Genomic DNA, 7,418 nt, shown 5'->3' with positions numbered 1-7,418 from the left:
TTATACTCTGAACCCCATGTGGATTTACACAATTTGAGAAAGTCAAAAAGTGTTACTTTGTGCCCCGCTCTCCCCCCCTTTAGGAAATTCGACCTAATGGCCACAATGAAACGACAAACAAGGTGTGTGAGAACCGTCCGTCTGCTGTTTAAAAGCAGAATTTGATTGCTGCAAGGACCTTGTTTGACAAAAGGAGAGGGGCGGAGAGATGGAGTCAAAGAGAGAAGTGACGGACCCAGAAAAAGAGAGTGTGACTGAAAGACAAAGAGTCACGAAGACTGTGAGTGTACATGCGAGTCGGACAAATAGAAAGGAAAGGTAAAGGACAGAGGAGAGAGTGAAAACGCATAATAAGTGGAATGTGTCGACGGCTGACAGACACGACACCATTTGAGCTAATTCTTCCAAAACGTAGTCAGTCACCCTGGAAGAACATCCGAATGAAAGAGAGAGAGAGGCCATGCTTTCATTTGTCCTGTTTTTGTCCTCACTCACTGCCCTCTGTGTGTCCCATCAGTTAGTTTCCATTTACCATTCGTTTTCATTTCAGAAGCCTGTGCAGCTTCACTTTCCCACCCCTGGGCCAAAATCATAGGTTGACAAAAAGCATCACAACACAAAGCTTAACAAACTGATAGGGAATGAGGGCCAAGTTAGTTTTTGAACACAAACATAATGATATAAATGCAATGGCTTTGTGCCAAATCCTAGTGTGCTGCCTACAGAGGCAGCATTTTAATACATCACATGCCCTCAACACAAAGACAACTTAATTATGCTCTCTTATACTTTGCTTTGGCCACATTTTAAGACAGAATCCTATGAATCCTGTGGAGAAGACATTCCCAGAATTCACATAAGCTGTGTGAAAAAAAACAAATGCAAGAGAGAAATGTTGAGCTTAAATATATGTATACAATATATTCAGCCTAACTAATTTATTTTTAACCAATATTTGTGCTATGTATCTTTATATTTAAATACAGTATCACGTTGTTAGCTTAGCAACATGCTAACGTCAATCTCTAATGAAATCAAAACATTTACCTCATTCTAAACTAATTCAGCCAAACAACAAATATTTCACCCAATATTTGTGTGCTATGTTTTTGTATGATTATATAATCACATTGTTAAATATCAAGATAATAATATATATAATTAAAACAATATTTGTGTGCAATGTATTTTTGATTAGTCTGCATAGTTTTTATAAATGTATACTTCTGTTTTAGTATTTTGATACATAAAGTTAAATCAAATAAAAATGAACTGAAATAAAAAAGGTTTTATGTTATATTATATTTCAGTTAATGTTTCTTTTATTTCAAGTAAAACCATAAAAACCATAATGTCAAACTTTTGTTTATTTAATAATCAAAAGTATTGATTAAAAACAGAAAAAAATTACCCAATATTTTATACGATGTATTTTATCATTATACGTATCATCACAGTGTTAGCTTAGCAACATGCTAACATTCTTCACTGAAATCAATTGTGAATCGAGTTATTTGTGTGCCATGCAGTTTGACTTGTCACGTATAAGGATAGGATGCTCCCTTAAAAGGCAGCTGCTTGTAGGTATAGTAGGCAACAAGACAGCTCAGTAGGTTTTGGAACAAAGCTAATGATTAACTAAATTTCTTGATTGCTAGCAGAGCATGAGAATGAGGAAGGCCTTTTTTTTGCTGACATCATTTCCAAAACGTTTGAGTTTCTGTCTCTCCTGCAAGGCCGTTTGAAGACAAATGACCTCATGCGGCTTTATATTCGGTTGCTTTAAAAAGCAGGAAGGAATTCCAGTGCCGTTCTCTCAAGATTTATACTGTCTGCATGCTGATGGCCCCCTGAGGGGTTTTGATTCTCTTCTCGATGCACATACGTCTTCCTTTGGGCATAATTTGTTCTAACAAAACCGGTACAGGAGCAGGTTTGCCCTTTATTTACATCAGACACTGCAGATAACATTATGATCGAATTGCCATTGCATGTATTTTGAGAAACATGAGGCCTTTTCAGTAAGTCAAAGAGATAAGAGATCTCGACATAAGCAAGCAGGACTAGTTTTTAGACGCTGCAGCTCTGAAAATATATTTTTAAGGATTGACAACATAAATTGCACAGATTATGATCACTGTTATACTGAGTTTTCTCATGTGCACTTATAGTCAATCTTTCAGAAATTATGAAAAATTAGTTTTTTTTTTTACATGTTCAGAAGAAATCAAACACTTCAACGTAAAATGTAGTAGCTAACACGGTTCTGGTGGGACACACCAACAGTAGGCATCTGTTTGAGGTCACTAATCTGTTTGTTTTACGCATGTACGGCTGGCACACACAAACACAGATGCTCACAAAAGCGAATTGAACTGATCAAGGCAGACAGGTTACATAATGACGCCGCTAATGCGAACGACTCTGAGTCAGCAGCACAATCACTGTACACAGAAAGGAAATCGAATCCACTTTCTCATCCCTTCTGTTACAGAGACCAAGTGCTGAAACTAAACAGAGCTGTTATATCACTAGTTTACCCAGGTAAGTTGCCTCAAATCACCTCCAGTGTGCTTCTGTATTCACAAGTGTTTTCAATGTTTAATATATCCCATGAATCAGCTGATCTGCACTGCAAAAAAAATCATATCTTTGTCTTGTTTTATAGTAAAAATATCAACAATCAATGTAAAATTACCATGTCCAATTGATCCATTTAACACAATAAGACTGGGAATGGTAAAAAAAGGAAGTAAAAAAGGTCCATTTTAATATTAATATAGTTATGTAAATTAATATTTACACACACACACATACATTTCAAACCTATATCTATATAAAGTATATATCTATATTTCTCTCTCTCTATATATATATATACTCTCTCTCTGTAGATATATCGGTAACACTTTACAATAAGGCTAATTAGTTAACTACTTTAGTTAACATGAACTAAGCATGAACAATACTTCTACAGCATTTATTAATCTTAGCTAATGTTAATTTCAACCTTAACTAATAATTAAAAAATGCAGTAATAAATCTATTGTTCATTGTTTGTTTATGTTAGTTCATACATTAACATTAACTAACGGAATCTTATTGTAAAGTGTTACCTATATATCTATATCTATTATCTAATCGGTTTCTATATTATACTATGAAAGAAGTCTCTTATGCTCACAAAGCCTGCATTTATTTGACTGAAAATACAGTAAACATACAGTGATATTTTGAAATAACCTTACAATTTTTGCTGCTTATATATTTATTATATATATAATATAATATATAATAATATTTGTCTTTGCTGCTTAGTATTTTTTTGTGGAAACCGTTTTTCAGGATTTTTTGATGAATAGAAGATCGATCAGAATTTATTTGAAATCTTCTGTAACAATGTAAAAATCTCTACTGTCACTTTTGATCAATTTAATGCATTCTGACTGAATAAAAGTAGTAGTTTCTTGAAAAAAATATAAATCCTACTGACCCCAAACCATATATTGTACATTTAACAGGTACATTTATATTGATGTTTGGCAATTTTATTAGATTTTTTACTGGAAAAAGACAAAGACCTGGTCTTTTCAATCTGAAATGTGGAAGTGTATTTCTTTGGCTTTTATGAGCAGTCATACAAGCTGAATGATCACATGACATCAGGAGTATCCTGAGACAACATCAAAAGTCATCTGGCACATACATATATGACGGCCCCTTGAGAGCAGCTCTAATTGAATTGCACATCAGCTGTTCACCTGAGCCCTCAAGAAAACCATCAGATAATCCAGCCCCTCCCTTGCTCTCTTTCATCATGCATCTCTCCTGCTTTTCCTCAAAGACGGGACTTCCTGGTTCATTTCCCAGGCTTTGGCCTCACGTCACCGTTGCTATGGTGACCTGGTATTAAAGCAGGGACTTATCTCACCCCCTCAGTCAGGCAACGCTGTGCTGCTCCCTCAGCACCTGATGGAAAACCTGCCCCTGCCCGCACGACTCGCTTTAGATAGTATTACTGCTCCATTTCTCCCCTTCTCTCCTGTTTCTACTGTCCATTTTTCATGTTACCGACTTCCAGACAGTGTTAATCAAACCCTGAGTGGACCTTCTTTCTTTAGAGAGAGGAATTTGCCTACAAAATATGCTTATAATGGTTTCTTTCTTTCTCATGTGTTGCTAGTGCTGGACGGAAATGTTTGTCGAGCCCAGAGTGATGTTTGCGAAGGACCTCATCACCTTGACCCCCAATGCAGGCCTCCTGTCAGTTAATCCAGGCTTTGTGCTGAGAGCCTGATTGAGCCACATTTACAGATGAAAGAGCGAAAAATAACCGTAGATTTGCCATTCAATTATTATGCTTACAAAGAAATACACAGACAAAAAAATAGGGATAAAGATCAAATATATAGGTGCGTTTACAATGAGTGCCCAAAACACAAAAATTCAATTACAAATTCAAATACAAGTGTGTTTTAATCTCCACATTCGAGACACCTTTTTATGCCTTGACGTAAAAAGTGAAATTCCATAATTGCGAGTTTAAATAAGAAATAAAGTCACATTGTGAAATATGAAGAGACACTGTGAAATTAAGTCAAATGAAATGATGAGAAAAGTCTCAACTGTGAGATGTTATTTTATTTTAGTATTATTTATTATTATAGTATTTATTAACATTTAATTTTTTTATTTTTATATTTTCAGTTTTCATTTTAATTTCAATTAGTTTGATTAATTTTATGTGTTTTGTCATTTTGGTAACACTTTATTTCGATAGTCCACTTTAGACATTCTATTAACAGTAAGTAACTTTGCAACTACATGTCAACTAGCAGTTAGTAGAGTATTAGTAGACTGTCTGCTTAATATCTTCTAACACTTTCTTTGTCAACTTATTCTACTAACCCTAAACCTACCCTAACAGTCTACTCTGAGAGTTAGTAGACATGTAGATGCAAATTAATGAGAATTAGTTGACATGTAGTTACAAAGTTACTTATAGTTAATAGAATGTCTAAAGTGGACTATCGAAATAAAGTGTAACCGTCATTTTTTCTATATTTCTATTTATTTTTATTTCAGCTTTAGTAATTATAGTTTCTCAACTTAAATATGTTCATCATATATTGTATTTTATTTTATTTATTTCATTTTTATTTAAATTAAGATAAAAATATAACAATACATAAAAAAAAATCGATTAAAAAATAAAAAGGTTATCCGAATATATTTGAAAGATTTTATTAAGAGACACAACAGAAATAGAAACCAACAACTGACATAATGTCTAGATGCCAGTTGCTTGTTGTCACATACAAAAATCCAAATTTACATGGAAGAGATAGTGTTTATCATATCATATCTGGTGTTAAGTCAAGGTGTGACACTTTACACTGGGGCGATCCTTCAGCATTAGGCATATTTCTTCCTTCGCCAGATCACTGAACGTGTCTAATAACCTCTGTTCACCCTTATCAAACTCATTCAGACATCAGCATATCACAGCCGTCCACATCCCACTGGGAATCATTTTTCATCTGCGTCTGGTTCTGTCCAGGCCTTCCTCTTTCCACACCGTCTCCAACTGCTCCACGGAAAGGGGGTGAAATATGCAAATCAGAGGCTTGACATTTTTGCATGTCTGAACAAGAGAACAAAACACCCACGCAACACTTCTGACATCAAATAATAGCTATGACAACGAATATTAGCATGTGAATTATATTTAGCCTCCAATCACTGTTACATAATTCCACAATTAAAGGGATAATTCCCCCAAAAATGAAAATTCTGTCACCATTTAATCACCCTCATGTCGATCAAACCTGTATGACTTTATTCTGTGGAACATAAAATAAGACATTTTGATGAACATTGGGGTCCAAACAATATTATTCCTACCATACAGGTCTGAAATAGGGTTATTATTGTTAACTAAAACTAAAATTAAAACCATAAAAAAATAACATTTCTGTTACTTTAATTAAGATACGTTAACTGAATTACAATATAAAAAAACGTAACTTATTTTATTTCAGCTAGTTGCCAAGGGATCATTTCTAATTTTTGTTTAGTTTAAATGGAAGTACTAAAATAACTAGGCTAAATAAACTAAAACAAATAAATAAAAATGGATAAAAACAATATGGACACATTAAAAACTAGGGGTGCTCCGATTGATCGGCTACCGATCACTATCGGCCGATAATCACGTTGGGATGATTGATCGGCGGTCTCTAAAAAGGCCGATCTCAAAAAACCGATCTCAAGCTGATGACGCTGCCATGAGAGGTTTGGCATGACATGCAGCGGCACCGTCTCAGTCCCTGTCCGGCGCGGGTGAAATCATTATAATGCTGAAGGTGAGGAATTGTCACTTGCATTTCTTCATTTGATAACTTATAAAGTAATTTGAAATCTAAAGTAAATGCAAAAGTAAAAAGCATTGAATAATGTGTTGTTTATGTTTATTATTTAAACATGTCTTTGAAAGATTGTATTTTGGAGTATCACTATAAATAGTTATAAATGATAAAAAAGAAGGCTTTAAAAAGATCTGTATCGGTGATCGGTATCGGCAGATACTGCTTTCTGTGATCGGCGATCGGCCTCAAAAATCCTGATCGGAGCACCCCTATTAAAAACAACAACAAAAAATAATACAAATGACAAAACAACAAAATTAAAGTGAAAACAAAGGAAACATAAAATCTAATTCAAAATATTAACAAAAGAATGGTATATCAAAGATACTAAAATTTGGTTTGGAAGGACACAAGAGTATGTAGTAGATGATGACAGAATTGTCATTTTTGAGTGAATTATCCCTTTAAACATTATGGAAATATACAACACAGCAGTTAATTGAATCTTCCATTTATTCAGATGAGGCAGTTCATATTCTTCAAACTGTATCACATTATGGGAGGCGTTGACAAGGAGCTTACATGGGTGCCACATTATATCAAAATCTATCCGAAGACATTGTAAGAGCCTCTCAAGAGGGTAAGAACGGTTCTGCATTGCTGCATATTCTACTAAAAATCTGCAAGACTTAGAGGAATCATGTCAGTCTGACTGACGATTGTTATAATAATTTCCCAGCAGTGGCTCTATGTCATAATGGTAATCCGTGCATCTGCATCATTGGCTCATTCTGTTCCCAAAGGGAAGGTTTTTTCAGTGTGATTGTCAGGAAGCTAATGGCATCCTCATCTTTCTACTCCTTCTCATTCGCACCTAAAGAGGTCTAACGTGCACATACGCAGCCAGCTGAAGCCTGAAGAATGTACCATTCCGATGTGAAAACAAAACTGTGAGAGAATTTTAGAAACATTGCAAATAGACAACATGTTAGTTAACCATTTAAAATGAATTGTTCACATGTATAAGTGATGTTACCAAAGGAGAACACT

This window comes from Sinocyclocheilus rhinocerous, unplaced genomic scaffold, assembly GCF_001515625.1.
Source record: "Sinocyclocheilus rhinocerous isolate Xijiao unplaced genomic scaffold, SAMN03320098_v1.1 scaffold1024, whole genome shotgun sequence".
Lineage (NCBI taxonomy): Eukaryota > Metazoa > Chordata > Actinopteri > Cypriniformes > Cyprinidae > Sinocyclocheilus > Sinocyclocheilus rhinocerous.
Note: the sequence above shows the minus strand (reverse complement) of the source record.